The 10,924-nt window shown below is 43.0% G+C and overlaps 1 long non-coding RNA gene across 5 annotated transcripts; it reads left to right on the forward strand.

The window, feature by feature from the left end:
- Positions 1–6,048: 6,048 nt before the first annotated feature.
- LOC125542613 lies at positions 6,049–10,325 on the forward strand. Of its 5 annotated transcripts, XR_007297997.1 has the most exons (9): positions 6,049–6,457; positions 6,530–6,660; positions 7,227–7,298; positions 7,967–8,060; positions 8,203–8,255; positions 8,676–8,713; positions 8,978–9,589; positions 9,801–9,900; positions 10,066–10,325. It is a non-coding gene; the product is annotated as an uncharacterized LOC125542613 (long non-coding RNA). The 5 variants fall into 5 exon arrangements; XR_007297996.1 differs by lacking the exon at positions 8,203–8,255 and having other exon boundaries at positions 6,050–6,457; XR_007297998.1 differs by lacking the exon at positions 8,203–8,255 and having other exon boundaries at positions 6,050–6,457; positions 7,230–7,298.
- Positions 10,326–10,924: the final 599 nt, after the last annotated feature.

Raw genomic sequence — 10,924 nt, forward strand, 5'->3', positions numbered from 1 at the left:
CAATTCTTGGAACTTCTTTCTAATATCCAGTATGAGATAACAAGTAGACTTGTAAAAGTTGGTGCAAAATTATGATAAGATGCACTATGCATATAAAAGACAAAATTTGTACTCCCTCTGTACACTTTTATAAGACCTTGAAAACATTTTAGACAATGTGCAAAACAACCTATTCTGAATTGTCCGAAACGACTTACAAAAGTGAACGGAGGGAGTACCTATAAATAAAAATCTTCACACCTCCGTGTGTGTTAATTTGTCTTCTTTCATGTAGGACATAAGTGATCACATCTTACACAATTTTTTCTTTTGCAAAACGACATGCCATGTTAAGATTATCATCCATGATTTTCTTAAAGGAATATTCACAAATTTTTGGAGTTAACACGGAGAGAATATAGGTTCTCTTCCCAACCTAGGTTTTGGATTCCAGATGAAAAAAAACTCAAGGGGCAATGAGATTTCCAGTCACCGCGGTAACTGAAAACAGATGACGATTACCTGCTGATTTTTCTATATGAATTTCGAATGGGGATTCTTTTTTTCTTGCGAAAGAATTTTGAATGAGAATTCAGCCAAAGTTCATACAAATTCAAAAACGTCGTCTTTTTCTTTTTGCTCAGTAAGACAATTTCTCATGGGGTACTGAGATCCGTGGTTACCGTGGTAATCAAAACCTTGTGCCCAACCATTTTGCGCAAAACCATCCATATGGCAACAACAATCCATATGACTAGACTGCTACTCTACTTAAGAAAGATTTACTTCACGTACATGAATTAAGAAGTTTGTTCCATACAAGTTTTCTACCCCGTTGATACAAGTAACTGAGACGGGAGGGGAGAACAAAGGCCTATACTGTTGCTGGAGTTTTCGACTGTGGTAGAGAAAGAAAATAAAGTTCAAGCGGGCGGACAACAATATCGTGCCTAGGATTTACTAATGAAGGCGAAATCGCATGGAACTGGTGGCTCATGCCGTGGAATGGGTTGGGGAGGCAGCTTGGGTGGGTTCACTTTGGCATCGCAGGCGAAATCACGCCGTGCGGCGGTGGTTGGGAGGGGGGTAGAGGAATTCCCCTAAAAAAAAGTTAGTAGAGGAATTTCTAACAGACTGTAAATGCAAGAACGACGTCCATACATTGTTTTAAATAGCCGGCTATAGCCTTTTCAGCAGGATGCCGCTAAATGGTCACCTTCATAAATAGCCCGCTTTAGCCTGCTATAGCTGATTTAGAGGTTCGCCGCTATTTTTCATAGCCCGCTATTTAAAACATTGATTCACATGTGGTTCTTTGCTGGAGTATCATGGCCCATTTTCCGAGTGGAAATCTAAGACCGATGAAACGGGAGTACGACCACACTCCACATCGAAGCTTCAACCACAGCAAGCCTCGACAGGTGACTATCCTACGTTCGGGCGTACACAAATTTCTGATTTAACCACATAGCTTGACTAATGACTCGTGTCTTCTGCATAGATGTCAGAACGCAATGCAGGCCATGCAAAAACTACTCCAAAAGAGTTGGCGAGAGGGGTGGTGGTCGGAGTGCGCGCGAACGAACCCAAGGCTCCCCCACAACGGGAGAAAGCCCAGCTAGATAACTATATGGGCTCGCCGCCGGCGGCTGCCGGTCGTGCATGCATATATGCATATGCCCGTCGCGGGGGGTACAGTCCCGTACCGCGTCTGCCGGGCTCAGAGACCACGCGTCCTGCGTGAAGCAGGACGTGCGTGCGTGCCTGACCATGGGCTGGGCTCAAAGCTCGGCAGCACACACACAACCACAACCCGAGCTCAGCTCCGCCGCCGTTGCCCGCGACGCCCGAGCCGAGCCTTTCCCTCGCCAACTCTACCCTCCAAAGAAGCCGGAGTTACAGGCCTGCGCTACCAGACCCGGCGAGGGTTCCTGCGAATGGGGCGCATTTATAGCGCGCAATTTCCGTCCGAAATGGCGATGTGGGACTAATTAATCACATCATCTGATTATTATGCGTGCTGCGATGAAACGACTGGGGATGGTGAACTGATTAATAACTTCGATCGGAGGAATTAGTTTAGTCCCCCGGCCGTCGATCCCGGCTGACTCGGCGAGGCGACGCCCGGTAGCCGAGCCGCAATGAACTCGCGCCTCCGCCGTGCCGCAGTCCGAGCTCGGAAGATCGATGATGCGCCGCCCTTGCCGCGCCGGTGGATCTGCTGATCGGAGATTGAATTGTGGGAGAGCACTCTGTTTGGATGATAGGCCAAGAGGTTTTCAGGTACTTGATGGATACGACTAAACGTGCTTTTACGTTTCGGGACACTAAACACGTATTCTTGGGATACGGTTTGGTTTGGTTCATATTAATAGCGTACTCAGCGGGTTAACCCGTGCATCCGGAGAACTAGAGCCGATAATTTTGTTGTCGTGAATAGTCCACATACGAGTATTATATTAGAGGGGCGTCATCCGGACACTCTTTGTGCTACTGTCTTGAGAGCAAAATACTTTCTTGATGAAAATATTTTAAAGGCAGGGCCAAAAAAGGGATCATCTTTTACGTGGCAGAGTATCATCGCTGATCTGCAAACGTTCAGGAGAGGCCACATTTGGAGAGTTGGTTCCGGTGAGAAAATAAATATTTGAGAGAACCATTGGGTACCTTCGAGTCCAACAAGGATGATCCACACAAGAAAAGGGAACGTGTTATTAATAACGGTGAATGAGTTGATTGATCCTAATACAGGAGCTTGGGATGTGGAACTTATCAGGATTATTTTCTTTCCAATTGATGCAGAAAGAATTTTGAGAATTCCTTTATCAGTGCATCTAAACGAGGATTTTGTAGCATGGCATAAGACCAAATCACACTCATTTTCTGTTCGGTCAGCCTACTAGTCAGAATGGGAACACCAGTTTGGTTCAAAAATTATTAGTAGTGAAGGGACCTCAAATGTTAATCCTGTTTGGTCGGCTATGTGGAAGTTGGAAGTCCCTAGTAAGATAAAAATCTTCATCTAGCGAGCTCTTAAAGGTGTTGTTCCTGGTATGGCAGTTCTCGCTTCTACGCATATTAAAGTCTCAGCAGAATGTCCTATTTGTCGTTCTGGGCCTGAAGATATTCGACATTTGCTGTTTACTTGTACACACGCTCGGCAAGTTTGGAAGGCACTTGGCCTTGATACAGTTATTGATCAAGCTTTGGCAGTGGATCTTTCAGGCTCTGTAGTTTTGGAAGAAATCCTACGATGGCCACACAGGAAGTCACCGGTGTTAGGACAGCTAGGCTTGCAAGAAACAGTGGTTGTGGCCTCATGGTACATATGGTGGGAAAGGAGAGAAGCAAGGAAAGGCGAGAACGTCAAATGGCCTCTTAGCTCAGCTTTCGCTATCCAAGAAGACTATGCAGAGAAGTCTCCTCAGCAGCAGGCGAGAAGAGTAGGCTGGGAGAAACCACTTATTGGTACTTACAAGTTAAATACTGATGCATCTTTCTTTGAAGATGGTATAGGATCAATGGCTGCTGTTGTGCGTAACAGTCGTGGGGAAGCAGTTGTCAGTGCTGCAGAGATTTTCAGTTATGCCTCAAGTATTGCGTCTGCAGAAGCAATGGCACTTTACCTTGGTCTTGGACTAGTACGTGATATTGGATGCTCAAAAATCACCGTGGAGTCAGACTGTTTAGAGCTCATTACCGCTTGCAATGGAGGTTCAGAGATACTGGCATCATATACTGCTATTTTATATGATGCTTTCCAACTTGCACATGAGATATCGTCGATTCAGTTCCGTCATTGCCCCAGGGAAGCAAATAAGTTGGCACATGTTTTAGCGAGAAATGCTTATGACTCAAAACAAATGATTTGGTGGGATGATGTTCTGCCTAATTTCCTATTACCTCATGTACTGAATGATGTAACACTCTCAAATTTGCAATAAAGTGCGAAGAGGCTTCCTTTCAAAAAAAAAGTTGAAAACCTAGGACGCTGATGTAGTCCTGCTAATCTTTTATGAGCTATATATATGTTCCGATTAGTTAAAAAATATTGCGAGGACCGATTAGTTATTCTTTGCATATGTTTTTTTAGAGAGGAGGCATATTGCCCGGCTTTAGCACGCTGGAGCCCTTACAAGCACAAATCCAGGTTCAAAGAGGTTCGCCGAAAAAGAACGAGAATAAAAGTAGAAAGGTTCGATACAGACCCATAGGGCTGAGGCATATGCTAAGATGCTGGTCTACTTGTCAAGTTATTCTCAGCTAGAAAAGTCCATGTGAGATGAAACCGTCAGGACGTAATCCATAAAACACATGGTACTTGAATTCTAGTAGTTTTGAAGCAAGGAAGAAGGAAAAATAAAAAGCATTGGTAATACTAGCAAAAATGCCCGTACGTTGCAACGGGACAAAAAGTTATCACACCACCTAGCCTCAATAAGCATTGCTAAGACCACCTCCCCCCATCCATACACAGGTCAATGTCCTATATTTTAACCCCCACCCGTGTGGTCGTCTATATTTCTTCCACCATGATCGCGGCAGATATATGTCAATAAATTTGTATGGAAATATATTCCTGTACTCTATGCTTATTTGCTATTATATTCTTTGTTTTATTTTATTGTTGCATCATCATATCATCGTGCCATTAAAACACAAATAAATAAACTGCATAGATCTTTGATCTATTTAAAATGAGGGAATTCATTGTGGTTCTCTTTATAATCCATGAACATATCCTCCCAATATTATTAGCGAGCTAGAATAAAACATTCCATTAATTTTGGAATCACCCATAACCAGACTTGCAATTGAATTTCCTTTTGATTCCAAATATTTTAAATTCATGTGATATTCTCCAAATAACTCTTTGAAGTTGTGGTGCTTTGATTTGCCAAATCTCATCTTGGTTCCCCTTGAAATAAATTCTTTTTGTTTTCTTGTTTGAAAAATAGAAAATGAAGGAAAGACTTTTTTTTCTACCAGGCCGCCCCAGCTCCTTCCCTTTCGCCATAGAAGCCGCGGCCCATGCCCTAGGCACACCTCTCTCTCCCGATCAGATAGATCGAGCATCACAACTAAAAAAAGATAGATCGAGCATCATTGTCTCAAAAAAAACCCCACCACCCACTCCTCTTCCTCTCGTTCCCCTGGACCCCAGGCCCGACCAGCAGCCACTGCAGCAGTTTTCTCCAGGGAGCCCGCCCATGGAAGAGGATGGCGCGTCTCTGTCTCGATACGTCCGCCCTGGATCCACGCCGGAGCAGTCGGATCCGCCGCGTTGGCCACGCAGGCCGCCGCTGGTGCCCTTCGAGGGGAGGACGCCTGGGTAAAGATGACCCGTATATCTCATCCTGGTGTCTTGGCTTGCTTGATTCTTGCAACTGACGAACATATATAAGTTGATAGGATTTCGTTTAAAGGAGCACGGTGGTACTATTCTAGTTGATAAAATAGAAATATAAATTTGTGCAGCAGGCCTAGCCTGGCCCATCTGAGCAACGAACGTATATCAGAAAAATCGAACGTAGCGTACGAGAAGCAATCTGGAGTGCGGGTTGAATAACAGAAACCACAGGTTTTTTTTGTTGCAAAATTATTGTGCAGCGGATCGCCGGACGGGCTGAGGCCCAAGTGGCAACGCTTCAGCCATGTGAGACATCTCAGGGCAAGGCCCAGGTAGTAGTGCGGACAATAGATCATGTACGCATGAAAATTTAGGGACGTGGTTCCCCAAATTAGTACCACCTTATCACTACACCACGGTACGTTATGCCCTACCGATGTGTGTTGGGAAAGTTATCAATTACCGACCAATCGTTGGTTGAGAAAGCCCTCATCGGACTGTTGGTTGGGAAAGCTTTCATACGCCGATCAACAGTCGGTCGGGAATGCATGCACAAATGCCATCGAGCAGTCGGTCGGCAATTCTTGCATACCCTTTGAACTATGGGTCGGTAAATAACGCCGACCGACCGCATGTGGCTAAATGGGCCAAGCGCGCGACGAAAAAAATTTAGCGCCAAGTTTTGGCCCAGCCCGCGAACGTCGCTGCTCTTTCCTTCCCAGTACCGTGAAATCCCTAATTCCCCACTACTAGCCGCCGCTCACGCCGCCCCCAACATCGCGACGCTCACTGCTCTCTCCGGTCGGCCGCTGCACCGCGCCGTCGCCCTCAAACCCTCCTGCCGCCCCCACAGCACCCATCCCCCCCGAGATCGAACCCTCTCCACCACCAAGGTGCTCCATCCCCACCCCGTCACCAAGAACTCCGGCCTCTTCGTCATCCTGGGTGCCGGGCAGATCCCGGGGAAGACTATGTCGGACGTGGAGAAGCACTTCCCACGCTATCTTGCTCCTCCACTGCCGGCCCCACGTCGTCCTGCCTACCAGTGCCCCCCACGCGGCCCTGCTCCCCGCCGTTGCCCCCTCCAGGTTGCCGGCGGCGGAGATTTATGTCCGTGCGAACATCCCGGTGAGGCATCTCTCTCTCTCTCTCTCTCTCTCTCTCTCTCTCTCTCAACTGACAACCAAATTCATCTCACAGATCGGAAACATCAGTGCCAGTGGGTTCTTCTTCAGAGACCATCCATTTGACGTTCTGCCCCGAGTCCCGATGACCTTCTTATGTGCGGATGTCAAAAGACATGCCTTCTTTGTACCATTCGCGAGACCAAAGTGAGTTCAGAGTGTACGTATTTCTCAAATTAGTTCTTGAGTGGACTATTTGTGTCTATGCTCTTCAATCATTGCAAACCTATTTCTGATATTCCCGTTGTGCTTCTGTTGGACAACTTCAGATTTGTGGGCAAAAAAAATCCATAATCAAACATTTATATGTATAAATCTTATTCAATACAAATATCCTTTGTCCTTGCCAACGGGCACCCAGAAAACATTATTTGTTTGAAGTAAAGTACCCACATGTAGCATTTGAGAGGGGATACAAAATAGTTTTGTAAAATAAGCTGGCCATAATCTGAAATCTGATTCTGAACTCTGTCGTGTTTTCTACAGCACTTACATGTTAATGTAGATGGAATTGGATTATGAAACCAGCCTTACCATGATAAAAGTACTGAACCTGACATCTACAAAAATATATTCCTTGCATAATCTCTTGCTTTTCCTTGATGAGAAGCCTTATGTTCAACTTGTATATTTCAGATTTTGTTTTTTCAAGTTATTTTTGTATGGACAATGTATGATACAACCTGTATAATATTGTTGGTGAACATTTATAGCAGTGCCTGACAAAAGAAGGCAGCCAAACCTACTAACCAGCGGGATCCGAATGATGTGTGGATTTCCAAAAGGTATTTTCTTATACTGTTAGACCATGTTTGATATTGATTTCATGAATTCCTGCTAAAACATCATTGTTTCCTGTGAAGTTCAATTCCTGTAGCACCTATTTTGTTTCCTGTGATCCACATGTTAGGCAAAGAAATGGTTCGATTATGTAAAGTGTAGTCCTTGAAAACTAAATTAAATAGCTAGATAAGCACTGCCCATTAGTTTTCTCCCTCCTCCCCTCTCTACCTGCAGTGTACAGATTTCAACCCCCGGCGACGGAGTCATGCACCACATCGGCCCAGCGCGCAATTTTGTGTAAAAAAACTAGCACTACTTTGATTCATGGATTGATTTTTCTATGAGCGAGCAGTAGCGTTTCCTGCTTTCAGCATGTTGTCTATTCTACATATATCTATGTAACTTGTGTGAATCCTTTGTTTCAGACCTAAAATGTTTCCTCAAAATTAATAATTTGTGCCCTGTGAATCATTGCTGCTATCCTCTGTAGAAATGCCCAACTTGAAGCGGGATCACTAAGCATATTGATCACCATCTAAACATATTGGTGTCACATTTCAAGATTGATCTGTCATTGAATGCCATTTAGTGGACGTGTGTCAGCTTAAGAGTACAAATATATGAAGCATTTCTCCTCTTGTTATTGTACTTAGTTTTCCACCGATGACAGGAAGAAGAAGGCCATTCACAAGACCACGACCACTGATGGCAAGATCACGACCTTGAAAATGGTAGTAATGAACACCATTCTTGGTATCGAAGAGGTCAACATTGTCAAGGATGACTTAGTTATCCAATTTCAGAATTCGAAATGTGAAATGTTGACATGTTATACCATTACTTCTATAGAATTGAGGATCCACTTAAACATTTCTTCTAACATTGGTGATTCTTGATTTCTCCCAGTGCAAACATCCATCACAACACATGGGTAGTCACTGGAACACCACCGTTGAAAAGTAACTCTTGCTTTAGAATCTTCATGGCTTAATTGTTTCGTCGAGTAGCCTTATTTTTCTGGAGCAACATAAATATCTTTAAGATATGCCAAACTGCTTTCGCAGGCAGTGATCTGAATTTTATTTGTACATCTACTTTTAAGTTTGATGGGTATGTAAATATTATTAATGTACATGGCATAATATGATATCCACTTGAACTCCTTGTCAATATTCAATATCAAAGTTGAATATGTCCGCCTTGCCCCAAACTCCACAGTCTTAGTCACTGCAATTTAACTTTATTTATATATGCAATAAAAGTAGTTGAAAACCAAACTGGTAAATTCTAGTTGTACCATATTTGTTCTTTGAGAGTTGTACTACATTCTTTGACTTGACATAACTGCAATTTCACCTTTGGCCCTTTATTTTTGACAGAGCTGCAAGATATTCTGGCAACACTTATCAACCAACTGGTAAGTCCCTTTACATTCTCACATTAGTCCAATGGTTGCCTATGTTTCCGGAAAAATATTGCCATACTTGAAATGGAAGACAGTAAAACATTTGAACCAAACTAGTGCCTCTATACCATGCCTCAATAGGAAATTCCTTTTCGACAGGACCTGATAACATGGATAGCCTGTGAAGCTATATAGCGATGTACCTCTTCTGGTTGTTGATTATTAAAATTTTATTGTTTGACACTCATCTCCACCCAATTAACTTTCAATGACCAGGAGCTAGTCATCCATGGTGGCAACGACATCGGGAAGATCTCACCTTGCTTTTTTACTTGGATTTATAGCCTGGGTTTGTTGGTGAAGTAATGATCGAAGGAGATAGTAAATTGTTGTCTGTGGTAGCAAATGGCTTGCCTACAACAGAGGACTTTGAGCATGTCACTGATTTGGAAATATTGAAGGTTCCACCTGTCCCCATGGATAAATTCCTTTATCTTTTTATTGGGTTAATCTCTACAGCAAATAATTTTAAACGTAGAATAGTGGTTCTTAAACGTAGAATAGTGGTTCGTAGAACTGGGGTATCATGTGTGGGTAGTGACCACCTTATTGAAGATCCTTCTTCCTGTTTTGATTGCATTTTCATTCACTATGTACTTGGTTACACCTTGTCACAAGACAACACTCTTCAAAATTTTGTCAAAACTCTTCTTGTGTTCTGTTTATTCTAGAATTACAGCTCCTCACTTCATGGTCAATACTTATGTGCCTCTTTTGCTGCCTTTGATAAAATCATAAAAATGAGGTGGTGAACGAGGAGCTCTGGAATGAAGCACAGACATATGGAGACATCAAGTTGCTGCTGTTTGTTGATTATTATAACAAGTGGTACATAAATTCATATGTATCTTTTTATGGCACAGGGAAACTCTTTGCTTGACGGAAACTTAAAAAAAACTAATGATGGAAACTTACTACTACTGGCGTTTTGGATGGCCATGTGTACTATTATCATTTATCATGTTGCAGATGCTTAGCAAATGCCTTCGCAGCTATCTGTTCTTAATCGTCTGATTTCTTGCTCCTTTCACTTATGTAGGAATGGCAAGTTATCCCCCATGGGCAATAGACCAGGATAAATTGTATGTCAGGATATAGCAAAAGAAGTTTACAGGAAACACAAAAGAGGGGAGCAAAAGGTACATGCTCTTCTAAAATTTGTAGAAGGGCTTCCCCTTTTCTCGTTAGTGATAATGAATTCTCTTCAGTTGCTTTCATATGAAATGATATTGAAGGAAGCTTATAGAAAATACAATGTTCTCCATTTGTGGTGCAGAATATTAACTGTGGATTTTGACTTGCAGATTTTCAAGCTGGAGGATGTCCTCCCAAGATGAAGAATGAAAGCTTTGATGTCAAGTATGAGAACGATGCAAGGATCTTTTTCGAAGGCTATGAGGATGGGCATGTAGTTGCTTCCCCACTAGTAGGAGCCAAGGCAGACAATGTGCCTTTTAGACAAATTCTAGAAAACAAAACAAGGATTTTTTGCTCTCAGACAATGAACCATAACGTTTCCTTTATTTAATTACTTACATTGGTTTATAGGAAACTTTGATGGTCATCAGTTCATAACAGATTAACTATATATATATATATATATATATATATATATATATATATATATGTGTGTGTGTGTGTGTGAAAAAAATAATGAATGTGTGTTATTATTGTTTGATTCTAGTTTAATATTGTTGGGTGACATGCACCTTATACTATTATGAATTATGTAACTTGATTGACATTCTATTGGTAATGTGAAATCTAACAATGGGAGGGCTAACGGTTGTTGGTCGCTAAAACAACAAACCCCGTCAGACAGTTGGTCGGGAAAGGTTAATTCCAGGCCCAACTGAACGTTGGTTGGGAAATAATTCGCAATCTGATAGTCGGTAGGGAAAGGCCCATGGCAGCCCCAACGGACTGTTGGTCGGGAAAGGCCCGTGGCAGCCCCAACGGACTGTTGGTCGGGAAAGGCCCATGGCAGGCTCAACAGATTGTTTGTCGGGAAAGATATGCCATAGCTGACAAGCAGTCGGTCGGGAAAGGGTTTTCCCGTCTGGACTTTCCCCAACAGACAGTGTCGGTCGGCAATACTCTTTCCCATCCGACTGTTTGTTAGGGGAACCTGTATTCCCGACCAATTTGTCTGTTGGGGATGTA

The sequence above is a fragment of the Triticum urartu genome, chromosome 3 (genome assembly GCF_003073215.2).
Source record: "Triticum urartu cultivar G1812 chromosome 3, Tu2.1, whole genome shotgun sequence".
Classification (NCBI taxonomy): Eukaryota; Viridiplantae; Streptophyta; class Magnoliopsida; order Poales; family Poaceae; genus Triticum; species Triticum urartu.